At 45.9% G+C, this 27953-nt stretch overlaps 1 long non-coding RNA gene across 1 annotated transcript in view; it reads left to right on the top strand.

Annotated features, from left to right (window-relative positions):
* LOC106631224 (uncharacterized) overlaps positions 1-27953 on the top strand; it is a 317186-nt gene that overhangs the window by 247326 nt on the left and 41907 nt on the right. The window contains exons 17-20 of the long non-coding RNA XR_008732814.1: positions 12448-12676; positions 16407-16507; positions 21589-22057; positions 23868-24036. This is a non-coding gene — a long non-coding RNA (uncharacterized LOC106631224). The remainder of the gene's footprint in view (positions 1-12447; positions 12677-16406; positions 16508-21588; positions 22058-23867; positions 24037-27953) is intronic.

The raw sequence follows: 27953 nt of genomic DNA, 5'->3' as shown, positions 1-27953 counted from the left end.
AATCTGTGTAGAGGAATTGTTAAGCCCTAGAAGATCTGACAGAGGTAGATCTGGATATTGCCACATTTGTGTAGTAGTGTATGTTTTCCTGTTTCTGGAGAGTATCTTCCAAACATTTCTTCTTTTGTGTTTACCAGCAAGGACTGAAGCAGAGGAAGATGCTGAAAGTCAGATTTTATTTCATATGATCCTAGTCCAGTGAAAATCTGTCTATCTATCTAAATGCTCTTTTTCTTTTTTCCTTTTTTTCCCCTCCACTGCTGAACTTCACTGTACCAACAGCTTTAATCTTTCATCTTCGTATTATGCATTATTTGTTGGAAACCTCCCTGTTACATCTTCAGTTTTTCAGGGCTCTAACCATCACCTTGCAGCACCATATGACTAGCTCTCGGGGAATCTTACCTGGTCTTTAGAGATTTCTAGCCTGCTTCTCATTACAGTCTGTAATACTGCTTCTTGCTCACAACATTTTATGCTTCAGCCATTTAGATTTGTGTTTTTGAATCAAGGCATCACTCCTTCCCCTGAGGCCCTGAGACCTCCATGTGTGAACTTCCCTGATGACACCACAGGACCGTTGAGTGCTCCCTAATACGTGCCCGGGGTTATGCTGCAGCTGATACCCTCCGATATCCTCCAGCCCCTTAGTGAAGAATAAAAGGAAGTGTATGACAAGCTCATATATGAAAGAATCGCGGTGCTCCTGTAGAAAGCAGGGGGAACATTGTATATGAAAGGCCCTAATTTGATAAGAGACACTGGGAGAAAGACAGAAATAGAAAGCATTTAGGATCGCTTAGATTTCTGGTTCCTTCAAGATCAGCTTCCCGAGTTACCAAATTCAGCTGCTTCACATTGCCCCTGCTAGCTGTGGGTAGCTGTGCCACAGCTTCCATCACTGTACAGAGATGGAGATTTGCCATTTTCCTGCAGTCTGAGGGTGGGGGGAAGGGATATTTCCCTTTCCCCTTCCCTTTTCCCTTCCCCTTCGTCTTTCCTTTTCCCTTTTCCTTCTCCTTTCCTTTTCCCTTTCGCCCTTGCCTTTCCCCCTTGCTTTTCCCTCTCCCTTTCCCTCTCCTCATTTTCTTTCCCTTTCTTTTCTTTTTATTTCTTATTTTTCTTTTTTTTTTCTGTCTCTTTCCCATCCCCTTTAGGAGCTGAGGACCAGGAACACTGTAATGGCTTCACATGGTGACCCGTCATTCCTGTTTGCAGTGGACATTGTCTGCATGGACTCAGTAGTCTGTAAAATTCCCACAAGACAGGCACAGCTGAATAGACATAAAAATTGTTTTAAACAAACAGATATTAAACAAAAATGGAAATTCAAGACAGCGATTTGAAATTATAAGGAAATGTTGGATTTTTACCTGAACAAGTAAAGTAAATCAGCAGTAATTATATTTGTTTTATCAGAGGAGTGAGGGGGTTTTGGGGGTGGAAAACTCTGATACTTGAAACCTCTTGTAAAGACATTGAGCTTGGCTGGTTGCCATGGCTTGGAGAATCTGCAAGCAATTGTCCACACTATTAATTAAATAGTAGTATACAAATTTTATTCTACTGGGATTTTTCTACAAAAATAATGTTTTGAGGCTTTGTAATTATGTCCCAGTTGGACATTGCTTTCATGAGACACATTACTCATGAGAAAATGAAATCCTATCTAGTTCAAGGGAATGTAGAAATGAAGAGCCCTCATCAGCAGAAGCAGCCGAGCAGCAGAAAGATTGAATTTGTCCCAATGGTCACAGAGGCGTTCAGTAAACGGCTGCATCTGTTCGGTATTGTTTGCTCTGATTTATGTGGGTTTGTCCTGGCTACTGGAGATGCTGCCATGACTGCAGACAGCGATGGGCAGTGGCAGATGAGCCTTGAAGGAGCTGTTGAAAAAGATCTCGGTTTAGCTGTCCCTTCCCTTGGATGTGGGTGTTTCTCAGGCACTTCTCCAGGAGCAGGCTTATCTCTGGGTATTTCTGCTCCCAGTCACAACCAGGAAATGCAAAGGCACGTGGAAATGAAAGCCAATTAGAGAGAAATTGTAACATCTGGGTTTGCTTTGGAGTCGGTTCTTACTTTATCTGACACTCCCAGTTGTCTTGTGCTAATACAAGAGGCCTTGTGCTTTGCTGTGCCATGTAAGCAATGTCAAAATAATGCTTGGAGTTGCTCTTTGGCTATCGAGAGCCCCATTCAGTGGCCAGCATTAGCCTGAGTCCAAAGCCTGATACATCCCGTGTTGACGAAGCTGGAGTGGGACGCTCTGGTTCAGGACGTGGTGGGATGGGGGCTTCAGAGAGCCACTGCGCAGCCACGTGATGTGCTGTAGCATCCAGCTCCTGGGCCAGGGAGCTTGGGGAGCTGATGCTGGGCAATAGGAAATGCTGGAGAGCAGGATTTTATGCAAAACTGCGGCCTGCAGTGGTACACAGTGAGGGTGGAGCAACGTAAAAAGGTGGTATAAAAACTTTTGAGTTTAACAGAACTGTACTCTGGGAAGGTTCTCGTGCGGAAAGGGATTTTCCAGCATCAGCCCATCTCTAGCAATGACTCGGCTGTCACGGCCACATTATGTATTCGGTAAAGAGTTAGGTGAAAAATACACGAATTGTGAGCTGCACAAGTATTTGGAGCTGCTAACATTCACACACTGTTATTTTTTCATAATAACAAGGACCCCAGGGAGGCCAAATGCTGGCTATGGGTAACCTTGACAGAAAGTTCACAGCTTGGAGTTGTGGGTTAGTTGTTTTTTTTTTCCCCACCACTGCAATGCAAACAATTGATCTGCTGGCTAAATGGCAGGAACATGGCTAGAGCTGCTGCTTACAACTTCTTTAGAGCAAACAACAGCTTCCAGCACCGATCCTGCTCTGATCCTCGTCTGTCCCTGCGGCAACCGAGCTGCTGCTTGGGTTTTCCTTTCTCCTTGGGGAGGAAGAGGGAGCCAGCCTTTGGGCACCCGGGTGAACAGATGAATTGGAGCAGGCAGCTCATCCCTCCTCCTCTCGCTGCGCGGAGCAGCGTGCCAGGCTGGATCGTGTGTCTGTGTGCTAAAACCCGCGTGCGTTAGAGCAGTGGCAGGTGTTAAATAGTAACAGATGTTAATATTGACAAACTGAAGTGGCTAAATGTGGAAATACAGCACTGCTGAGACGTGTGAAGTGAGGCAATGACCTTCACACATTACAGATCTAGTCAATAAAAAGGAGTTTGACATGAATGAAATGATGCTGCGTGCACGGGGCGGGGGCGGGGGGGGGGGGGGGGGGCGATGCTGGGCAGCTTCGGGGCTGTGTGGGACAATTTTGTGTCTTCCAGGGCACAGGGCTGAGGGGAGGGTCTGTACAAAAGAGGTGACAAATGCCAAAGCCCAGACTTCAGCAAACCTGTTTCCAGCGCCCAGTGACCATGTGGACTTTGTGCTTGTCCTCCAGTGCCATTTCAGCAACACAAAAGAAGAGGCAGCCCTGTTAAACGCTGGGTCCTTCTGTGGCTTTAGCCCCTTTTATCCACAATTTCTCTTTTGTTTGTACAGATCAAGGATCCCGGTGTAGGCTCTGGTCATGCTGCCGTAGAAGCTTTTCTGCTAACTTCTTTTATATCAGCCCCCAAGGTGTTTGGGGTCAGAGCCTGCTTTTCGAGTTTTTAGCCAGGAGCTTCAGTGGGACAGGGTTTGATCTCTTTTGTTCCAGAGAATGACAGCAATTTCTGCTGCTTTAGTTGACATTATTCTGAAATTTGGGAAAGAAGAACAAGATACTTGCTGCATTAAAGGGAGATGGATTTTATTTTGAAGCGCCTACGTATCCAGTCCACGGTCTATGTGAGCAGACATTTCATCCCTTGAATGTCTCCCCATCCTCAGGCTGAGCCACAAGAGACTCCACCAGCTTGTGGCCATCTGACATCTGGGGAGGCAATGGAGTGACAAAACCCCCTTCGTGCACTGCACATCCACATCACAGACCCAAACCAACCGTGGTCAAGAGGGAATGATTTCCTGACTGAAAGGAAGGGATGCTCCGTATGCCAGGTTTTTCCTAATATATGCCTATGACTGGGATCTGGTTTTAAACCAGACATTGAAGGTGTTGGTGTGAACATGCTGGCTTTGTTCCTCTGTTATCGGGACTCGGCAAGCTTTGCACCAAGCCAGGATGGGGCAGTGCTGTGTCAGGGAGCTCATAACTTGAGGCATCCATTGGGGCCAAGCAGCCTGACATGTTTTTCAGTGGCATCAGCTCCCAGCGGCAGTAGCCTGCATATAGATCACAGCCAGGAGACAGTGCAGTGATGTTCAGTGACAATATTAGTGGTGGAAATCAGCTTTAATTTTTCACTTCTCATTTCTCGGCAGATCAAAAGTGAATATGCACCGTCTTCATTAGCAAGGCAAATAGCTCAGCACGGAGGAAGTGAACCGGTGCCGTTCCCTTTCCTTCCAAAGTGCAGAGCAGTAGATAAGCACGTGTTGGTGGGGTAACTAGTGATCTTTATGAAAGGATCCCAGTCTGAACCAGGGCCCAATCCCACCTGACGTATGGGATTTTTGCTGTTGTTTGCTGATGAGTTTTACTGGCGTTTGCTGATTTTGATGGGATTCTTTCTATTAGTATTGCTCAGGGAAGGGCCCCACAACAGACCCAACAATTGCATTTTTGATTTGAGGATGAAATAATAACTATGGTAACCGGAGTTCAGCTCTAGCCTACATAATTCAACTCTTCTCAAAATCAGGCATCCCAGCTCCCTTGAGAAGGCTTGGCAGGCTCAGAGCGTGACTCATCTGCTCCCAAAATACATGACTGATGGGATGAATCACCCATTGACTGGGGAGGGCTTCTGAGCAGGTAACTCGGGCAGGATGCCCGTTGTTGAGATGCCAGTGGTAGGCGACCTCGAGAATGGCATTTGGTGCTTGCTCCTTAGTGAGCAGGGCTTTTTGCAGGACATCGTTAAGGTTTCCTTTCCTAAATCAGTGCCAGATCAATTTGATATAGGGAGCAGCAAACTGCAGTGTTTTGGGAGGCTGACAGAGCCTGCGGGCAGACTCTGCTGTGAGGGCAGGAGACTTGCAGCCATCCTGCCCCCGCTCGGGAGTCACAGCCCTTCACCCACTTTGAAGCAAACTGAGGCCAGTTAGGCTCCGCTGGTGCTGGGAGATGGACCTGCCCCTGGGCAGGGGCTGCAGCTGGGGACAGTAATTAACAGACAGGGGTCATGGTTTCTAAAACCTTTCTAGTTTTAAAAGCACATCTATCTGAAACTTTCATTCCTGCCATAGGCAAGGGAAATCGTATTTGCAGTCATGCTAACCAGAGCTGGTCAACTATTTGTTTTCCTTTCCCGAGATCATCTAACACATACTTTAAAAAATGCCTCAGCCTGTTTGAAACTATGTAAGCTACAGCATGTTAACGCGTTTTCCAACATACCCTCGTCTCTGATGTTAGATACGGGTAAGGCACGGGGTGGCTGGCACTTATTTTCCAGCACGTCACCTTTTCTAAAAGAGGCTGTGGGGAGATGAAGAGGTTTGCATGAGGTCAGAAGTACCAGCAGCCCCCAGGTGCTCCATACCAAGTTTCCAAGACAAGGTGTCCCGTCCCGTGTGTCGTCACCCCCCCCCCCCCCCCCCCCCCCCCGCCATTTGCTCTGTTTGAACCCTCAGAATTTCCAAGATTGCTGGAAATTAAAAGACCTCTAAAGGATGAAAGCCTGTGGACCTCAGGACAGATAGGAGCTCAAACTGGATGCAGTTTTTTTCAAGAATTATGCAGAATCTGAGCTTTTGTTAGCTGGCCTTCTATTTCCAGAGCAATAGAAACAAGGTGATTTCTGGCTTGGTATTTTTTAAGCTTATTCATTCTCATCAGAGTGTTTTAGCATTAATGTGTTAGCATTGCAACTTTTTAATGTGATGGCACAGAGGGCTTCAAGTTGGCAGAGGTCAGTTCTCAAGGATTTTAGCCTCCAGGAACCTACTAATGGGAGTCACACTGCTAAATCCCTGCATATGGTTTTGAAATTTATTCCATAAAGCCAAAGTCTTTCCAAGCCTTTGTTTCAACTAACATCATTATAAATACTTGAATGACTTTTGGAGATCATGTAGGATATATCACCAGTCAAAATCAGTTAGAAACAAATTGACATGTTCTTGCATCTGGGAAGTACTAGCTTTCCTTGAGTTTTGTTGTTTTCTTTCATTTATAATTAAATTATTTGCTCTAAAAGTTGATTGGTATTGACAAAGAGTACATTTTCTCTACACTGAATGCAATTTTTCCTTTACTTTGTAAGTCAGATGTTATGAAAAATTTACCCCTCTGATACTAAGGTGAAAAAAGATACGTGCTTAATGCTGGTGAGCCCGTATCTGTTAAAGAGCACAGAGCTGCAGTCGACCCCTCTGTACCTGACATAGAAGCTGGAGTTCCAGGGAAAGCTTGACTTCCAGAGAAGACCCTAAATAAAAGGTGTTAATGGGGAACTTTTCATAGGAAGGCCTCAAGTGCATTGAAGACAGCAGTGTATAAAATCCATCTCACTCGTAGATGTAGAATAACATATTCAAAGCTCCTAAGTGACCAAGGAGCCCAAGATCTATTAGCTGAAAATCTGAAACTGTTATCCAGCTTTATTGCCAAAATGTAGGGCATTCGTTTTCCTGGATCACTGAGCTAAATGATTTTTCTTAACTCAGACCTAGGGGCAGAAACACAGGCTCTTGACTCCCAGTCCAACGCTCTAATATTTCTCCTTTCTTAAGAAGACAAGAGCTGCAAATAAATTCACGCAAGCCCTTGACACGAAGAGCATGTGTGGAGGAGGGGAGGTAGTCGCACTGCCAAATATTACATACTTAATTCAATTAAGGAGTTAGTGTCTATTTATAGTCAACAGGGATTTAAGGTCACATTCTTCAAATGTGCTCTGAATTCCCCCTGGAGAAGCCCTTCCCTCTCCTAATCCGGGGCTGAGGTGTCTAAAACCTTGTCCATCTTCCCGGAGCCCATGGTTCAGCCTGGCCAGTCTCTATCAGTCTTGCTTCTCTTCTCTGGTGAGGTTATCTGTGCCTGAGCAAACTATTGAATCGACGTCTTTCGCCAAAGGGGTCACAGATTACTTCCAGATGTAGATACATCCTTCTGCTAAAATCGCCACCTACTCCTAGCAAGGAGGAGACCTGGTTGCCATCTTTCACTACTGACATCTGCTAGAAGACAACCTTTGGGGGCTGCCCCCGAGCTCGACGTGCTTAAGGAGCTCTCCCAAGTACAGCTAGGCTGGAATTCTCCTTTCACCCAGTGAAATCATCCACGTTGTAACTATGCTTCACCTGGGGGGGTGGGGGGGTGGAGGAGAAGAGCCGAAAGGGGGTTCAGGTTTGTCTTGCCACAGTGGATGGGGCTTGGGAGGGAGTGGGTTTTGGGGGGGGTGGGGGTGTGTGTTGTGCCCTTCCTAGGTAGGGGCTGTACATGCTGAGGCTGTAAAGTTGGGGGCTAACTTCTGGCTAGTACGATATTAATGGTGTGTTTACCTTTATTCCCCTTCATTTGAAAAATAAGTTCACACGTACGGATGGGAAGTGCCATCTTTTTGCTAAGCTGAGCGTCGTTTCCCTTCGGTGTTTCTCCCTTTCTGAAGGCTGCAGGTCCGGGCTCGCTGCCGGGGCTGTGCAGGAGGTTTGTTTCTTGCCTGACACCCGGCTTTCGTGAGCGTGTCACCCCAAGTTAGCACAGTGCTCTCCTCTGCTCTCGGCTTGGTGCTGGAGAGTTACGCTGCTCAGCTGTGTGCCCTGGTTTCTGTGTCGCTCGATGCTAATGTCGTTCTAATTAACTGGAGTTTGGGGAGTTTGTGTTGTGGGTGCTGCTCCCGTGGGGTTTGGTGGTGGTGGGCAGGCATTTGCACAACAGGGGTGGCAGCAGCTGACTCGTCCCCCGGCTCTTCTGCGGCTGTGCCCTGGAGATGTACCAAGTAGCCCTTTGTTGTTCTGCATCACCTGCACCAAGGCCCTGCTGTTACTTTTCCAAGCAAGATTTTTTAGGATGAAGGATTTTTTTTTATTATTATTTTTTTTCCCCCAAGAAATTGAACTTTTCCATGAAGAAAGAAAATACTACTTTAGAAGGTCTGTTTTTCAGCTCTTGAATTTTTTATATCTATTCACATAACAGCTGAGCCATTCCTCTGTATCAATGTGCCTGGTTCTCAGGGGCAGCAGATCTGTCTTACATTAAACTTTAGTCCTTGTGTTATTTTAACTTAGCCTTTTGGAAGGTGGTTCATTTCTAGTGGCAGGTGTAACAAATCTGTGTTTCCATGCCAGCTCCAGCCCACAGTTCCTGATGATCCTGAGCTGGGCAGAATCAGGCTCTGCTCCTTCCTTCCTTATGGCTGGTACTACCCATTCCTCCGCCGTGAGAACCGACGGTTTCTCATGTTTGTTTCAAAGTGACCCTCCTGAGGATCACCAGACAGCAGCCACTGCGGCAGCGCTGCGCCGTGACATTGATAAACCACAACATATTGTTTAACATATTGTTCCCAGTCCAACATATTGTTCGCATTCATCATGGAAGCAATCAGTACAGACCATTTTATTGCAAACCTGTTTCCTGGTGCTCATCATTAGGTCATTAACCTTAACAATGTCAACATGTTCTCGGTACGCAGTTTAATTGGAGAGCAGTACAGAGCAGTTGCACTGGCTGTACCCCATAGGGGGCATACAGTTTAAGAGTAATAGAAATGCTGTGCCAGCGTGGCACGGACGCTAGCTAAAGCCTAGTCTGGACAGGAGATGCAAATTAAAGAAAAAAGTAGCTGTACCTAGGGGGACCCAAAGAATTTCTCAGCAGAAGCATCATTTCCTGTGAGCACCTGTGCCAGCTGGAGGTATTCATTTTACGGTATCAAATTCCAGGTAGAGTTTTTGTAGGTTTTTTCCCTTGGTGACTTCACCAAGTTCCAAGGAAAAGAGGTGGGCTGTCCAGCGACTTTTGCTACTCTAACTGCAAACACTGATCCTGGCAAGGTTTTCCTCTGAAAGGGCTTATGAAAGAAGCAAAACTCGTGTCTCCTGGGGCTAATTGCTCCCAGGCTACGTGATACCAAGATAGAAATTCAACAAACAACTTGCTTGTGGAGAAGGCTGGTAGGAGCAAGTAAATTCTTCAGGAAGATGTCCTTGTTTGTGGACTAAACTTTGAGGGTAGATCTCTTCTCTTACAAGGCTTGCTTAGTCAGTTATAAAGTATTGTTTCTTTATATGAACTCTGCTTGGTTATTACGGAGATTATCATGACACCACCACCTTTGTTAGTGTAGATCATAGAATGATTTGGGTTGGAAGGGACTTTAAAAATTGTCAAGTTCCAACCCCCCACCGTGGGCAGGGACATCGCCCACCAGCCCAGGCTGCTCCCAGCCCCGTCCAGCCTGGCCTTGGGCACTGCCAGGGATGGGCACCCACAGCTGCTCTGGGCAGCCTGGGCCAGCGCCTCACCACCCTCACAGTGCATAATTTCTTGCTAATATCTAACCTAAATCTATTCTTTAGATGGTCAGACTTTTCAGAGAAAGTCCTGTCTCTTCACGTGTGCTGGTGAACAACCTCACACAACTGGGGCCAGGTCTTGGCAGTGACATTTAGATCTTCTTATAATGCTATTGAACTGTGATAACCTGTGGTTTTGGTGTTAAGTTTGAAATTTAAGGTATCTGTGGGATGTCAGCTTCCATTTCTTGTTAATTTTTATTAGCAATTAGGTAGATGTGAACATTTCAGCCTTAAGTTCTGCTGGGTTTTGATTGCCCTGCAGCAGTACGTAGGTGGCGTCTAATTACCTGCTGTGCATATGACTAAAGAAAGCATAACCCTCCTCACTGCTCCAGGTGAAACCACAAATTGCTCATAACTGCGAATCCAAGGGCCATGTTTGCTGAGCTACAGGAAAGGAAAAGATGTGGCAGGGAAAGCACAAAGGAGTGGCAGGTTTTCAGGAGGATCTCAGGATGGGCAGCGTTTCTGCTTGATGCTTCCATTTCTCTTCCCTTGCTGCCTCCTTTCCTATAAAACATAGGTCCCTTTTCCTCCCAGCCTGGCCAATTTCTGCTGTCTCATATTTTTGTACTTTAGTGTGGAGCACTGCACTGCCTTGACAGGAAAGTCCAAAGGTCTGATTGACACCCTGTTTCTTCCCCATTACAAAATAAACTAATTTCTTTAGCTTTGCACAATATTCTTCTGAAAACAGATATTGATCTATGCAAGTCTGTAGACTGGGTAATCAATATCCACCAGTTTAGGAAAAATAAATAAATAAAGGGACAGAAAATGATGGATGAGACTACCATTGAGTGCTTTTTGAACTGATGCTGTGTTCGGATTGCTCAGCTGTTAAAAAGGTGGGCTGGGTTTATTTTGTAGCAGCAAACTGATGGGAAAGCTTTCAGATTCCCAACTTCAAATTAACCCAGTTGTTAGGTGTTACGGAATCATTTTAAACCAGTGCCGCTTTCCAGTTTGACTCATATCCGGTTAAAGGCTCGTGAAGAGGGAGAGGCTTCCCTTTCTGCCGCTGTGGCATTTATAAAGTGTAATCAAGCTTAGTGGCTTGACGTTTGTGTATATCTGAGCCTGCCTGCACGGATCAGTCAGAGCCAACTTGGAGGGCAAGAGGAAAGACTTCATCAGCAGGGAAGCACTGGAGTGTTTCAGTCCTAGAAATCCAGAGAAGCTGCTACCTAAATCTTTCTCCAACTTCACCTCACACCAGACATTGCACAAAGCATGTTCAACCCTAAAATACCGCGTAAAAGGGAGGCAAGTGGGGTGTGGGTGTTCTGGGTGGTTTCCGCATGGGGAAGCATCCAGCTGTAGGGCTGCGTGAATAATACGTGGCGGTTACAGATCAGGAATCTCCCCTTTCACTTGTAAATGCCAGAGTTGGCAATCTTCCTCCAGATATCTGTTGTCCCATCCCATCTTGTGTTCCTTGCTGGCCGGATCTGGTCCCAGAGCAGACCTGGCTAGTCCTGCCTCACTGAGAACTGAGAGTCTGGGATCTGAAAGCCTCTGGAGGAGGGTGAGAGCAACTCCAACCCATGGTGCAGCAAGTTCTTTTCAGCCTCAGCCCACTCTTCTACACCTTTGGGATACTAAGACCTGCTAGGGAGCCAATTACTGTTCTTTAAACCAGTAATCAAAAGGCCAGATAACCAGTTAACGGTCTTACTACAGAGGACAAGGCTAGTCTGAGCTGCCTAAGCTTCCTCGGGAGCAGCAGCTGCAGGGAAGCAGTGGTCCTCTCTGATAGATACAGGTCTTGCAGATGAAGAAGAAACAGGTGCAGTTCAGATGCAGTTTCAAGCAAATGAGAACAGACCAGGAGAGGTGGTGAGGAGGGACAGTTGTATTGATCAGGCTGCAGAGCCTACTGAAATCAAACACAGCTTATTCAAGGAGGTGACCTTATTTCGAAAACTGGTGAAATAGTAGAAGAGTTTGGAGAACTCCGTTTGATGGAAAAGGAGAGGAAATCAGGCCATGCTTTCAAAGCGATGTGTTTTTTCTCTCCCCGTTCATTGAATTTAATTTCTTGAATAGACTTGAGCTGTCATTTCCTGAATGCTCAGGGAGCAGCTGGTCTGAGATTTTGTATGTATTAACAGGGATCAAATAGGATGAGTGTAGCGATGGTATAGCTGGGGGAAGAGAGAAGGGGCTTGAACATGCCACATGCTGCGGAAGGGACACACCAGCCTCCTTGTCCTCCTCAGTCAGTCCATGTAGTTCCCAAACCTGGGTGAATGCCCCGCGGTGCTGTGTGAGCGGTGTGTGCCTTTCCCGTGGGGGAGAGGAGGGGTGTGCAGAGCCAGGCTGTTATCTCACTTGCAGAGGGTCCCCTCCCTGGGAAGGTCAACGTATGGGGCATCCAGCTCCCATGCGTGTTTCATTGCTTTGGGGTGGGAAAGAGCATCTCTACAAGATCATCTAGTGAAAGGCTGTTTTCTGTAGGATCTACTACTTTTTACAGTAACTGGTTTCTCTGTTAAGAAGTTGTGGTGTAACTTTGCAGAACTGCTCTGGTTTTTCTGCGTTAATTCCTATTTGGATCCTTTGAGATGAATCTTTTAGGTTCCCAGAAATTCTTCATCTCTTTGTTATAATTAAACAACTCTCAATGGTCAGAGTAGATCTGTGAGCATGAGGAAGCCTGTCAAATCAATACGAATCATTGCCAGACATAAGCTTAACAAGCCTGACCGGGAAGTACAAAGGGGCCCTCTGTCATTTAAAGAAATAAACAGGAGGCAGAGAACTTAATTGAGCTAAATCAGCTGCTAAGCCTGGCTTGACAACCAGCCTTCTGAGACACCTTCCCATGGCTCCAGCGTTTAGCTGAATCAGCACTTTTCCCTTTCCCCTACCAGAAGCCTGGCTTCCCACGGACATCAGCAGAGGAACAGAAAAGACAGACACGCTGCCATCCGGGAGCAACCTTGGCTTGAGGACACGGTGTAGAAGCGATCTGGGTACTTGCAACCACCTGATGGGCAGGCACATGTTTCCGCTGAAGACTGAATCTTGGCAAAGGCATGTCTGTGTGTTTGAACTGACATCAGCTGCCCAAGATTGATGTTTTGAAAGAAAATAGCAGTTGTAAGTGAAAAAGAGTCGGCCAGCTGGCTGATGCCAACTGTGATAAAGAGAAGGGATTGGGAGGGAGATGGAAGTTGAGAAGGTGAATGGGGGAAACGACAGGGCAGAAACCAGGGACTCAGGTTCTGCCTCTGGCTCCTTCCCTGCCCTTGCCAGGGTGATCAAGCTGAATAAATGTTTGCGAGTTTAACAAACAAAGGAGTGTTTTAGGCACTGAGTTCTAAAAAATGAAGTCTTGCACCATCCAGGTCTTCCGAGAGAAAGCATGTTGTCAGTCTCATCCCTACACTGTTTCTCATCCTGACGTGGCAATAACACTTTCTGACTATTGAGTTTCTATCAAGCGATGCCAAAAGTATACTTGTAACAAGAAAGACTCTTAAGTCTTTCAGATAAGTCCTGGGCCAACTGTTTTAACTAACATCTTTTAGAGGAACTGTGGTGGGGTCCTGACGAACAGTAGACAGGCATCGCAGGGAGTCTGATAGTTTGGTTATTTCTGAGTGCCTCGGCGTGCCTAGCTGTGTGCTGAGCAGCTACGCAAAGTCTCACAGTTTTGGGATTGGGGATGCATACCAGATCTCGCTTCAGGTTGTGCATTCCAGACACCTGACCTGATCCCACTTCGGGGTGGCTGGTTATGTAGACCTGGAATTAGCTGAAGTATCTATACATTGCAGGTTCAGGAAGAGCACAGCTGGCCATTTTGATTTGTATATGTTTATGTAAATGCCTCATAAAATATGCCCCGTTGGGACAAGCCAACGTCACGCATCATAAAGATGAGCTCCTGTAATGGCTTCTTTACAACGACATTTGCAAGGTAGTGCAAAAAATATGCCTGTGTTTATAGGAAATTAATTTCTGCCCCTTCAGTGATCAGACCTGAGCAAGCAAAAGAGCTGAGTTATCCCAGTTGCTTCACTCTGGCAGAGAACTGCTCTTCGGAGCCTCCTGCAGTGTAATCCGGTGGGGATGTTTAATCAGAAAACCTTAAAGCAGCGAGGTCCCCATCCAGCAAGTCCCGTGCTCATGCAGCAAGCAGTCCTTCCTCAGCAAAGCACTAAATCACACCCTTAATTTTACACCTGTGCCAGACTCACAATACTGGACTGGATTCAAGGAGGTGTATACATCTTTTGCTGAAGAAGAATGCATTTTTGCCTTTGGGCTTAAATTAGCATACAAAGAATGAAATGCCTTATGAGGCAGATCAGCAAGGTTATTTAAAACATAAAACAACCCAGGCATGACAGGACCTACCAAAGGAGGAAGAGTTAGTGCCTATAGATGGTGCCCTGCAAGCTCCCTTTATGGGTGAAGTTCATGCTGATCCCAGTTTTGTGCAGCACCCCGAAATCCTTATGGCTCAGTGCTGCTCCTGTTGCAGAGGAGGACTTCATGGCTTTGCTAGGAGTGAACCTAGGGGAGTTCTGCAGAAAGCAGTTGGATTTTGGAGGAGTCTTTCGCTGAGTCTTGGCCTTCAGGTAAGATTTTTGTAGCAGGAATGTAACTGCTGAATGCTGTGGGTGATCAAAGCCTGAGCTATCTGATTCTGTAGGGCTTCTTCTTGAGAGCTGGAAAAAGTAGGTGGAATCCTTGTTTAAACTGAAGCCAGCTGGAAATCTGTCTATAAATTCATTAAACATAGGCTTTCCTCCTGAAATCTATTGTAAAACACAATCAATACATTTTTATTATTTTAAGATTCTGGCAGAGGGGAGTGTGGCTGCAAGGGGCAGATCCGCTCCCCAGCCACACCAGTTCATCTTAGCTCGGTCCTAACCAAGGCACTTCTGCAGCTGGGCTGCCCTGCTTCGGGCGTTGTGTGCACATGAAATCTGTTTTGCAACAGAAGCAAACCCCTGTGTAGTTCTTGCCAATGAAAGTATGGCTTGCATCTGTGCCCTTGTAGCCAAAGATTAATCCTGCAAGAGATAAAGAGCGGCAGATATGGGCAGCTGTTCAAATTAAGTGTTTTGTCTATATGTATCCACCCTACCGTGTGTGTTAAATCTAGCCTTGGCCATTGCAGCTCATCTAGGCGAGTCAATGAAAGAGAAGTCTGTTTCCTTGTACGTATGTCCCCCTTAAAATTTGAGGAGTTTCCCTGACAGAGTGATGCATAGTTATAGGCTCAGTAAAAGGTAGAATGATTTATGGCATACACGCTGTAAATCAATAAAAAGAATCAGAGACATTGACAGCATGTTCACAGCCCATTTCTTTAAATGGAAGGCACTTTTCTATCCTTCCCATTTCAGACTGGTTGGCACACGGGGAGGTTTCTGCCACTAACAAGTGCTAAGAGAGTCTTTATAAAGCTTGTAAAACCTACACCTTACACAATACTTCTCCTTATGTGCCCTTTCTTGCTGTATCATCATTTCCAGTCTTAGGAAGTACCATGTCCTCCACCCTGGCTCATGTGATACCTTCTCCTGTGGGGTGTATGAACAAAATAAATAAAAAATCTGCTGGTTTTTAATCCACTCCATACCAGTTCTCTGACTTTCCAGCCTTGGTATAGATCCTAACTAAACTCTGTTTGGCTAGTGTGACCCTTGGTGTGAGGTAGGGGATGTGCTGCAAGTCCTGGGAGTAGCAGGTAAGGGCATCTCCCCGGCCAGCGAGGCTGTGCTGCTGCCCGTGAGGTTCAGGGGGTGCAGCACGGATTTGGCAGGGAAAGGGGGTGCTGTGTACGCAGAGCTCTTCACACGGGTGCTGGTCCCCAGCCCTGGTGCCCCAAGCCTGGCTGAGTGGCTGTAGGGCTCGGGGCTGTGCAGGCCAGCTTGCCCGCGGGGGAAGGTGGGGATGGGGAGCTGGGTGCCAGCCAAGTACAACTTCCTTTATTTACATATAGATACTAGTCCTGGAACATGTTTAACTGCTTTGTTGAAATGGGCCATAAATGGGCTATAAAAGTTAGCCATTTAAGTCTGAACAAGCATTAAGAGACTCTTCAGTGGTAGATGGGTTATAAATAGTGCACGGTCGAGCCACACTTCAACAAATGCCGGGTTACTGGCTGCTGAAGGAGCCCTCTCCAAACATCCACCATCTGCTCTTCCCAAGGGCAGCCGCATAACAAACCAGGACAATTGCGTAGGGTTTCTTCAGCCAGCTTCCTAAGGCTTGTCTAAGCTCTTAAGCAGCAGTCAACAAGGTGTTAAAAGTTACAGGCTAAAAGGCAGTGTCTTACGGAAAATCAGATTTTTCATTAAAACCCCCATTTAAAGGCGACCTGTATTACAGGTGTGCCTATCCCTCGGGAGCACAGCCTGCGCTGAGATATTCCTGGGATAAGCTGGCGACTTTCCTGAGTCAGGCCAAAATGGCAATTTCAGCAGCTTAAGGCAGTTTAATGTCTCCCTCCTTTCTTTTGATGGGAGAACAGGAGACATGCCTTGCGCAATCAGCATTATCTATGGGTTTGCAGCCCTGCATACTGCAACCAACACCTCATCTAGTGTGCAAAAGTAAATGAAAAAGCAGCAGTGATTCTAATTATTGTATGCTAATTGGGCTGCATTCAGGCTTCATTGGTGATGCTATTATGCTGCAAGAAAACAATGGCAGCATATGTACTTACCTTGCTCTACTTATCCTATGATTATTCTCTGTTAGTAGAGAAATGTACTGAAAGTATCAGCCTGCACACAAATTAGTCCATGAAATGGACCGCTGGAAGTTCAGCCCTTGAGCACATTTATTCTCTCTTGTTTTGCAGCGAATGCAGCATCGTGGATGCCACAGCAACCTTAAGCTCTTGTATCTTGTGTTGGGTGATGTGCGGAATCGAACTGTACAACTGGAGGAGTTACAAAGCAGGTATGTTTATTGAGGCGCTGGGTGTGAGGGGGGGTCGCTCCTCCTAACTTGCACACCGTTTCAACAAGCGGCCTGATATTTGTTACACAAAGTCATTTACATACATAAGGTTTCTGAACATTCAGAATCTCCTCCCTCTGGCACCTCTTCAAGATGTCCTTTTCATCTTCCTGGTACCTGAAGTCCCTGTTTATCTTTGCACTCATTAGCAGTCTTTATTATTTAGTTTCCGTTATCTTAAAACATCTGCTTGCTAACTATTAGTCCTTATTGTCCACTCTAAACATGTCAAGCTAATACATGCCCACTGGGCTGGTTTTAATCTATATCAGCATGATCCCCGGGTGGGGATCTTTGGGGTGGGGGCCATTTGAGTGGGAGGTCGCTGATCTATTACTACCACAGTTATTTTACCCCAGTTTGTGTTCTTTTAGCAGTTAGCCTGTCCTCATCAGAAGGCTCCTTATTTACATTCTTGTTGACCTCATCTACCAACTGTACCAACTGTCCCTTCTCCAAGTGCTGAGCTCCTGCCCTTCCTTCTTTCTGTTGTCTATGCAGCTTCTGTCTGCAGCAGTTTTAGGGTTTTTTTTCACTATATCACAAGCATTGCTTGTAATAGCATTTCCAGTCTTGTGTTTCCTCCCAAGAAAATGCTTTTGTATTCCCACCCAATCCATCCTGATGTCCTTACCTGATAGGATCTCCAGAGCAAAGTTTGGCCGTGGCAGCCTGGGGGAGCATCACCCTTGCAAGGTGCACCCCACGCACTCGGTGCCAGCTCTTGCTTGCCGATTAGCTCTAGGCTGATTTTGATAAGGGAGAGGGGTGCATGCTGTGCTGTGTTACTCACTGACTGCTACTTTGGTTACAAGAGCATAACTTGGTTTTTACTGTAAACTGGACCGAGACATTTGCAGGTTGTTTTTTACAGTAGTAGCTAATATGCTGAAAGCTGCCGGAGTCATTACAAAATCATCAGTGCTCGTTCCAGTGTGATACATCCTGTTTGTCTAGCTGGCTGTTTCGCTACCCTATGTATTGAAGCTGGCTGAGTATCTTATTCAGTGATGTTTTGCTTATTTATTCAAGAACAAGTTCATCAAAATTCAGCCAAGCTCTCTGTCCTCAGCATACACAAATCTAATCTCGTGTTTTGAACACACCCATCACAATAGCAACTGAATGCAAAATTGAATGCGATTCAAAAACTGAATGCGAACTTGATAGGAGCGATGGAAAATTCTGCCTCCCTGCCAATCCATCCCAGGTATTACTCTGCAGTATTGCCATGGCCTCTGAGAGGTGAAGGCACCATTTTTCCCTTTAAGCCACCAACTTCGCCTAGTAAGTCAAACTAAGCTCAAACGCTAGTCCCCGAGGAGTTTCTAGCAGGTGCCTGTCTCAGGGCCCATCAACAAGTAAAGTGGTCATGATGTCATGTACAATATTGTGGTCTCATCAGGGAGACTGATTTGTGTTGCATTAAGCAAGACAGAGTTGCTAATCTCCACTGAGGTTTACATGGGAAAATTTAAAGCCTATTCCAGTATATTAAATGAGGCTGAAAAGCTTCGATCAATAATTTCCCTTGTATGAAAAATAAGAGATGAAAATGATGGTAGATTGATTCAAAATACTTAATGCCAGATACTAGCTGATGGAAGTACCTTGTAAATAGCATTTTGTACAGTTGCCAATGAATTAGTCTAAATTGTGAGGGTGATTGAAATGTATTTTATAATGTTCATCTCCACTTTAGTGGCCATTTACAAAATTTAGAAGAATATGAAATCCCCAAAGAGTAAGTGAGCAGCCAGCAAAAAACCAGAGTAGTTAGTAGTGGTAGTTTGCAAATGAGATCTTGGAGTACTTTATAAGACAAAAAGCCAGAGTTCTTTACAAGGAAGAAGAATCAGTGCTAGTAGCATTTTAAATTTTAAAATGTGTTTTCTAAGTACCTCTTTTTTCATCAACCCTCTCTTTTACATGGAGATTATGATCTTTGATGTGGAAAGTGAAATGGATGTTTTTTTAAAAAAGAAGTTAATTTGGTAATAAAAGAACACTGCCTTCCCTGAACAGCCCTAAGCTCAACTGGGGCATTTTGTAGGGCCACGTTGTGTCTCATTGCACTGATTTCTGCAGGGAATTAGGAGAACTGTGCGGCTTAGCTGGTCACTGGGGCGGGTGGTGACCCTGGACAGTGGTTTGATGGCTCCTGGGGACAGCCCAAGGTCACAGCTAGAAGAGGGTGCCCAGAGACCTTCGGGATTGAGACCAGCCACATAGTCTGTCGCAGCCTGCCTCTCCCTGTCCGTTCGGAATTGCACTGCAGCCCTTCTCTCCTTCCTCTGAAGTTTCTTCTGGTTCCCAGTTGCTCTGTGAGTCATCCCAGGGCTGGTCCCACCAGTGCTTGGGAAGGCCACAGTGCAGGTCTACCACGGCCATGCTTCTTCCATGTCGTCAGAGATAACGAACAGCAGGAGAATCCAGCAGGAGTTGCTCCAGAAAGATCCATCCATGTTGCAACCACTTGGGAACTTGGCTTTCATTCCAAAGTGAGAGAGAGCACCCATTCTTGCTTGTGTGCTTTACTTAGTGGGTACGGAGTCATTAGGGAAAGGGCTCTGCGCCCTGCAAATCTGGGCCCTAACCATGCTGAGAACTTTATTTTGTGATGATTTTTGGCTGCTTTAATGCATCGTGGCACTGTGGTACTGATATTGGAGCTGATTCTCTGCTAGCTGAAGCCAAGACTTTCTGCAGACAGATCCCACCCAAGCTGTTCAGATGGCACGTGAGTGATGCCCAGGCTGCCTTTACGGCGTTCACTCCCCCTTTTTGTCCCCAGGCTGTGGACCCTGAGGTTCCCACCTCTGTGTGGGGCTCTGCCAAAGTCTGCTTGGGCTGGGAGCTGCTTTTTGATCTTCGTAATGAATTTGTTGGGAAAGTCGCTGATTCAAAGACATCTCGGGTGGCGCTGGTATTTTTAGCAAAGCATTTTAGGTGCACTCCCACCTTCCTGTCCGTGATTGTATAATCTGGAAGTGAAGGACAGCGTGCAGCTACTGTGCTGTAACAGGAATGGCGAGTGATGAATTTTGCCCTTTCCCTTGCTGTGTTTTATTGGAACAGGAAGGAGATGCAACAGCGAGGGGCTGTGGAGCACCCACAGGGTTATGCTGATCACTAGTGCCAAAGAAAAAGTGCTAGAGAAGTAACACCTTCCTGCGGGTAACAGGAAAACAGCATTTTTCCTCTTGATTCAGTACTCGGTCCACAGGATTTTTGCCAGAAATAGGTCTTTCTATTTATAAATTGTTGTTCTACCAAGTCACAATTTTTAATTTGTGACCTCAAGGATTTTAATTTTCCCCTTATGAGGTGAGTCTTAACTAAACCGTATTCCACCAGCACTACCCAAGCTGCTGCCAAACCTGCTCCCAGTGCCTCAGCCTCGGTCTTTGCAGGGAAGAGGGGAGTTGGGGTTGGGGCAGGACTGAGCCCCTCAAAGGCCCCGTGGTAGCTGGAAGTGACCACCAGCAGTGGTCCTTTCTTCACTTGTGGGCTTTTCTGCTGCACTCGGAGCCTGTCGTGCTGACCTGTGTGGCCAGGACATGCTGCCATTGCTTTTGCTCGGTTCCTGTTCCGTGTGCGCCCGTGGGAGATGGCGGCTCAGTTCTTATTCTGCCTCTCCTGCCAGAGACTCATTAACGACCTGGCAATCAGCAAAACCCATACAAGCCCCCGAATGACTGGCAGCCCCCCACAGTTGAAGTCTGAGCTATTAATATAGATGAAGGTGAGCAGGACAAACAGATTTATCTTGGATCCCAGACCTTTGGTTGGAAAAGCACGATCTCCTGCCTCCCACCCGAACGTGTTTAATCTAAAGCTCTTACCTGAGCCCTTTGCCTCCCGCTTTGGAGCCTGTTGGGTTACCAGCTCCACACCTCTGTGCGAGTGGAGGGGATGTAAACCCATATGTGTAAATACTGTGAGTGGAGGGGAGGCAAACCCATATGTGTAAATACTGTGAGTGGAGGGGATGCAAACTCATATGTGTAAATACTGTGAGTGGAGGGGATGCAAACTCATATGTGTAAATACTGTGAGTGGAGGGGATGCAAACCCATATGCATAAATACTGTGCGGTTCTGAGTGGGGGACTGAGGAGACTTGACATTGGGTACCCTCTGGGTCCTGAGCAATCAGTAGCCTTTCCCTCACGGACTTGGTTTTTGCTATGTCCAGGCATCTTGCCTACCCAGCTGCTTGTTTTCATGAAATTCGTAAATGTATCTATACACACGAACACTTCTTTGGGGCTTTCATTCTTCGGTCAGGCGTCTCTGAAATCAGCTGTGGGGTTCAAAATGTGCCTGGGGAAAAGGGAACGTTTCTGCCATTCCTGAGGCAGCATCAGGTTGGAGGGGACTTTTTTCTTTAAAAGCTGAGTTAAAAAGAAAAAGGACTGAAAGGTTTAAAAAATCCCAAGTCCTCTCGCCAAAAGAAAGCCAGCAAGTGTAGGGTTAACTGTTGTATCCATTAAATTTCTTTTTTTTCCCCATATTGCTAGGTTTTTTGGGAAAAGTTAGGGACAGAATTAAACATAAGAATGGATCTTGAAGTCAGGATCTATATTTTAAATCCCTTCCAGGTTTGGGCTGTTGTGGGGGTTTTCATTTTAACTCATTATAAACGAGTGGCAAGCTTTTTTTTAGCCAGTGTTGATGCTGTAAGTACAGAGATTCAAAGGGGATATTTCTTCAAAAATCTCACTTTGAGTTAAAAAACACAGTAAGGTTCTGCGTAAGTTCTCCATATGTTTTCTTGATGTAAGAAACTTGTGATGAAAGTGAAGAGACTCGTGTTTTCTCTCTGGCACTGCTTGCTATGTTTCAAAATCCTGTTTGGTATTTGCAACTGCACACTTAAAATAGGCTCTTTGTGTTCATTTGTAATTTTTCTTGCAGGTTATTAAAGGTAATAAAGTATTGTGGAATGCATTTCTAAAAGCTAGGTGCACTGTAGGAGCTTTTGAAATATTTATTAACGTTTCTGCATGTTCCTTGCAGAGGAGAAGCAGGTGAGGATTAATGTACATCACTTGGGACGTCTGGCCTGACCGAACACATTTAGTTCATCTGAATGCTGAGCTGCATCCTTGGTATTTCCCAGGACTTGGGATCCTGATTCAAAGTTTACTGAAGACATTTGCCCAGCAATAGAGGTCTTGATATAAATCCACACGGCTCTGACCTCGGACGGGACCGCCAGAGCGTTGCTGGTTCAGCAGACAAGGCTGGGATGGTGAACGTTGCCCTCCCTGCTGCGCAGAGCTGGGCCGTGTCTTTGCAAATAAAAACCCGGTGCAGTGGGTGTGTGGCAGAAGAGGAGGATGGTGTTTCTGTGGGCATCAAGCAATGACCCCTTTGAAACGTAACAAACGTCTGGCCCTGCATCCCAGCACTGGGAAGAAATAAGTGGATAGCTGCAGATGTTGCTGCGGCAGAGGAAGAGGGGCAGAAGCAGGAGGAATAAGAGGTATACTTCACTGCCGTTGCTCTAAACAGCAAACAAATAAGCACTAATCCGTAAATCAGCCCATAACATTTTCCCCCAGACACTGTCCTCAGATGGCCTGTTTGTGCTAATCCTCTTCAGCACTGAATCACATGCAAAGCAAAAAAAAAAAAAAAAAAAAAAAAAAAGGCAAAAAACCCCAAACCTCTGAACAAGAGATTTTAAACTTATACTGTCTAGGAGCAAACTTCTCACCAGGGCTGGTTTATAGATTGTAACAAATAATACCAGGCCCCGGGCTGAATGCTCAGGCTGTGGCTGCATGTGGAATCTGCTGCTAATTCATAAACATCACAAGCAGTTGATTTCAGCAGAACCCCTTGATTTAATTACACTCTTGTATACAATGGGGACCTTGCATTTTCCTATATGTAATGAATATTAAGCTGATAGCCCTGTAATTTCCTGAGCCAGGCTTGCTCTCATTTTTTGCATATTGATACCACATTTGGTTTGTTATTTTCCAATTTTCCAGTCTTCTAGACTTGTGCTCAGCGAGTTCTCCATAGTAATTGCTGTTGGCACACACATTTCCTTCCTCAAATCTGCTCTAACACCCTGGAATGAATTTTGTCTCATCCTAGAGATTTGCTTGGTTTTGGATTTCTCTTATTTATTCATTGCCTTTAACTCAGCAACCCTAGAATTGTGTAGGACACTGGATATAATTTCGTATTCCACAGTTTTAATTTCCTCCTTTATCCCGGCAGCCCCCCTTCCCCTCCATGTGCGCCTGTGGATGGTTTTTATCTGACCCTGTGACTTTCTGCTGTTCATAAACCACTTTCCAGTGGTACTTCCTCAGAAAGTCCGTGCAAACCTGAATGCCGAAAGGGATTTAAATGTGGCAGCACCAAACCCAAGGCTGGTATTTACTAAACCTTCCTGGCCTCTTGGTGGTTTTGGTGTTCGTTCAACTTGCTTTTTCTGTCTGTCTCTGGGGTGGCTCATCCGGGTGTGTCCTACCTTGCCTCTGGGGTGGGAAGGGAAGGAATAAATCTCTTTTTTTGTGAGATGTAGTCATTGGAAGAGGTGCAGGGTGAGGTCTGTGTGCCAGGGAGGCAGCAGTGTGAGGCTGCTTTTCATTTGAGGGATTCTGTAGACTGGTATGGAATTAAACCAAAAAGGAGTTGACAACGTACTTGAACTTTTATTTGAACTAGAAAACAGACCTTCTTAATTGTTAATCATGCAAGATATGTCAGCTAAGTGTCTATAAATGCCATCCCCAGCCTGCTGCACTGGAGTGCTGGGGAGACACGCTTGGCCCTGAAACGGTGAGTGTTCCATGCCTTTGACTTAGAAAATGCAGCAACTTAGGAGGGGGAAAAGAAAAGGACAGAGAAGGGAAAAAGGGAAAGAAAAACACATTAAGTGAGTTCTTTCCATTTCCCAAGGTGCTTTGTGAAAAACAGCTTTCTCAAACATGCCCTAAGGAGGGCACCCACTTACTGAAGCCCTTCAGCTTATGGTTTGTGTTCAGAAAGTAGTCAAACAGAGTGTTGCCTGCGGTAACGCCAGGCAGGCTGTGCACGTTGCCGGTGCCTCTGGCTTTTGTGACTTTTGGGCCCATTTCAGTCCCTGAGATGCTCATGTCCTGAAAAAGCAGGTACACCCTGGCACCCGGCACAGCTCTCACAGCCGCGATGCTGAGTCGAGGTGCTCTTCCACTGGGAGTTCATGGCACCATTTTCCATCCTGGATATAATTTCTCTGGCTGCAAAAGGAAAGCCAGATGCCTTCTCTCTATTTCTTTGTGATTTCTTTCCAGGAATATTTACCAACAGCTGTATTCCCATGGTGAATAATCATCTCTGCCAGAACAAACAGCAAAAAGAGGCATGCCCGTATCACAAACCTGACCTTCACCCATCGCACCCTCATGCCTGACTGTACCGCTGGCAGGGAGGTGGTAAGCTGGCTGGCTGTGCTTGTCTCAGGTAAGCACCTACCTTTTTCCTAAATATATCCCAGCCTTGCTGGCTGATTTTTTAATCTGAAGTTGTATGAAGGCCATGTTCTTTCTCAGGATGTAGTGTATGATGTTTTTATCTCATGTTCTTGTGTTCTCCACCCATCCCTCAGAGGACTGAGCAACCCTGCAGATCCACCTGTTTTAACAAGGATATTTTTGCTAAATTTTGTACAGTAGTTTTCCAGTCTTTGAAATCTCTTTCCAGTTTGGTCATCACTGTAGTGCCCAAGAGGAGCAGCCAGGGCCTGAGGCAGGGACCAGTGTGGATGAAGCAGTCACATTGCTGGTGGTGTTGCCATGTGATGATGCAAATTTTTCTATTTTTGTCAGAAATGAGAGTCTTGGTGAACCGGAGTCTAGATCAAAGATACTGTAGTTGGAATTCTGCTTATTTTGTCACCTCTTTCTGCAGAGTAACCTACTTCCTGGTACTACCTGATGTAATCAGAAGCAATCTGAGCAATTAAGAGTCTGAGAGACATCTTTGGATGGAAAAACTGTCAGGTTACTGTCTTTCCCAGTTGAGTTTTATTTTCCTTAGTGCTCTTGAGGTCTTTTAGTTCTTTCAAGAGACAAATCGTACTCGCAGGCTCAGCAATTATTGATGGCTTCCTGTATCAAACAGAGTATGTGAACATTTGTGTATCACTCACAAGGTACATACCACTGTCCTAAATGCATCGTTGAACATCTTACAATTAGAAGTGAAACTAAAATTCCTTACTGAAGACACCATTTTTCTAAAGTAGTTAATTTCACCAGCTCCTCAGCCGCATGTATAGAAAAGGAAAATGCTACATTTTTTTTTTTCTCCCTGTGTGGATTGCTCTTATTCCTGTTGGCACAGCTGATGAGGAAGGATGTGTGTGTGTGTTCAGTTCTTGTTGTATGATGGTCCTGAGGGCTTAGTGGTTAGATTGGGGGTAAGCACATGCTGGAGTGCCTGTGGTGAGGTCGGACGAGCTGAAACATGTGCTTGTGGGCTTTGCTCCATCTGACCCAAGTGGCTGTGTTCATGGTTGTGTTCACGTGGCTGGTGATGCTGGAGCCAGAACATGAGGTGTGAAGAGCTGGGCCCCTTTCCTCCCACTCAGCGCTCCCCTTGATGGCTGTCACCACCTCCTCCGATCTGCCGGTGCAGTGCTGGTGCCATCCCTCCCCTCTCAATCGACTCACATTGAGCCGAGTTAACCTAAAATCCTGCAGATAGATGGGGTTCTTTTACTAGTTTTGCCTGGCTCGCTGACTCTGGACCAATTGCACCCATGGTCACACTGGCAGATAGGAGCAGGGTCAACCAACTGATGTGTGCAGGCATTGCTCACAGCTCAGCACCAAGCCCCAGCAAACCAGAATTAAATGAGCTCTTTCTTGTCTGGGCTGCCTTGCACAGGGGGGAGGCTGATCACTTGGTGACTCCTTTCCTGAGAGGCTGGTTGGGTATCACAGCAGGGCATCCCAGGCACCATTAGCTGTAGAGGTACCAGTGGCAGACAGCTTTGGTTGAGGAAAAGAGGAGATTTTCCTGAGACAGGAAATTGTGATGAGTAGGCATTTTGTGTTCTATAGATTTCTAAGTGTATTTTGAATGGTGGGGCTTGCTGGGACTGCGTGATCCTGGCTCAGATTCAGTTTGATACCTCAGAGGTGAATTGATGGTTTGTATTTTACATTCATACAGGGCCCAAATCATCCTTCTGGCTGTGGCTGATTTAAATAATGGCTGTTTCTGCAGCAGGAAAGGGCAAAACTGGTTCTCATGCACTTCCCTTTCTAAGAAGAGAGCAGGCTGAGCAAGCGGCACATACGGTGGTAATAGTCTTGGAGCAGGAGTTTTAGAGTTATTCGTAACAGTTGAGCATGTAATTGTGCATGATGCAGCAGAAACATTTCTCTTCTTGTGATTGAAAGGCATTTGCTTTTGACTGGTGTGTAACTGTTCTACCTGGGAATGTCTGGGGGCTGTGGATCTGAAACATTTCAGGCAGGAGTGCTTATCAGTCACATCTGAAAACACCAGAGCAAAGTGGCCTCGTGACAAACACAAGCAGGGCAAATAACCTTTACAAGACAGTTTTATAGAGCAGGATAAACAACAGGGGCTGGAACCTCAGCTGTAGTAAACTATTCTGTCTGTGCTGATGCTGCCAGTTGAGGTGCCGATCCACTGAGATCTATAGAAACATCACGCAGGAGCTGTTACGAGCGGGCCTGGGAGCTGGGCTTCCAGCGTGGTTGGGACATCGATGGCATCTGCCTCTGTGCATGGGAGCTGGTGAGAAATGCTTCCTCCCCACAAACCTCTCTTTATCTAGAACTGCTGTGGAGCAGGCAAAGCAGGTGAGCTTGGGCACTGCGCAAGGGATGCTGCCAGTGGCTGTTTGCCATCACTGCAAACCCAGGGGCTGCTTCTTCCCTGGAATTCTCCCCTTGGACCAAATATTGACCAGCAGGCTGGGAGTACCCACTCTTGTGGGTCAGTGGGACAAAAGCATCTGAAAGGGCTGTGCAGTGCACTTGGGAACGATGGCATGGTCCTAGTGGGCAGCAGACTGCAGACGCAGTGAGTCGTTAACTTGTACACCTTGTCCATCCTCCCAGTATAACACTCGAGATCTGAGTTGGTGTAGGGGGCAAATTACCTTCAGCTGAGCTCAGATTTCAGCCACAGAGGGAACCTATGTTGCTCCTTTTACCAGGCTTGTATTCGGGTGAGGAGTCTAGTCCACAGAGCTGCTGCTGCTTCAAGACTTTTAGCTGTGTGAAATTCACTTTGGAAGAGTAATATCATTAAAAAGAGAAGCTGGCTGGATCTCCTAAATTAAGCAATTACTCTTAGACACAGCCCTCTCTGTGAAGTAGTTGGAAGTTCATCCTCAGGCTGAGATGGAAGGTGGTTTAACAAGGTTTTTTACAAAGTGTAGGTGGATACATTTCTGAAGCATGTCTGTATAAACCTTCTGTAAAGGCTGCACAGAGGTTAAGCAGATAGATAACTTTATAGAAGCTGAGTAATCACACTATTACTCTATATAATCTTGCTGGAAAGCATATTTTTCTACAGAGCAATGATACAGAAGATATTTGTGTGTAGTGATTACAGCAGCAGAAATCAATTGCACACAGCAAATAATTTGTTAGCACAGGGATGCACATTATATCATCAATAAAGGGATTATTTTGTTGAACTATAATGGGGGTGAGAGGAAAGCAAACTTCACACTGGTATAACTAGTCCAGTCGTAATATTGGCAACAAACACACCTAGTATGCATATGTCCCTCTGAAGATTAATATGGTCTTGTGAGGTTTCCTTAACACCCACTAGCTCTGTATGTTCTTTGCATCTTCAGTATATGCCACAAGTATCTACTCATTAGCTCCCTAAAAAATAATACTTAACCTGATTTTAAGGAATAGAATCGAGTACACTGCTACAAAAGAAAAAATGATCACCCTAATGTTACTGATACCTTCTGTTAAGATACAGGTAGGGTAATCGGTTTCTTTTTTCTGTTCATTAGTAGCCCTGTCATCTTGGATTAGATATTCCCAAAGGCAGGCACGGTCCTTTATCCCTCGCTGGGATGGGGCCCTGGAGGTGCTAAATCTCAGCTGAGTTTTTCTTACACAAATCCTACTCCCTCACTGCACGTACGCTGTGCTATGACAGTCACAAATCACCATGGAGGAGAAGCCTCCCCAACACCTGTGAGGCGGGTCGGTTTAATTATCCTCACTGCAGAGTGGATTTTCCAAGTGTGCTGCTGATGGCACATGCTCAAGGTCACCTGAAGAGAGCATGACTGCTTGGCTGAGAAACAGATGTTAGGCTCTGCCTCTGCTCCCGGCTCCTCATTAGCCACCCATCCCCACACCTCT

The sequence above is a fragment of the Falco cherrug genome, chromosome 1 (assembly GCF_023634085.1).
Source record: "Falco cherrug isolate bFalChe1 chromosome 1, bFalChe1.pri, whole genome shotgun sequence".
In the NCBI taxonomy this organism is placed as follows: Eukaryota; Metazoa; Chordata; class Aves; order Falconiformes; family Falconidae; genus Falco; species Falco cherrug.
The sequence above is the reverse complement of the archived record's forward strand: the minus strand, read 5'-3'. Positions and strand labels throughout refer to the sequence as shown.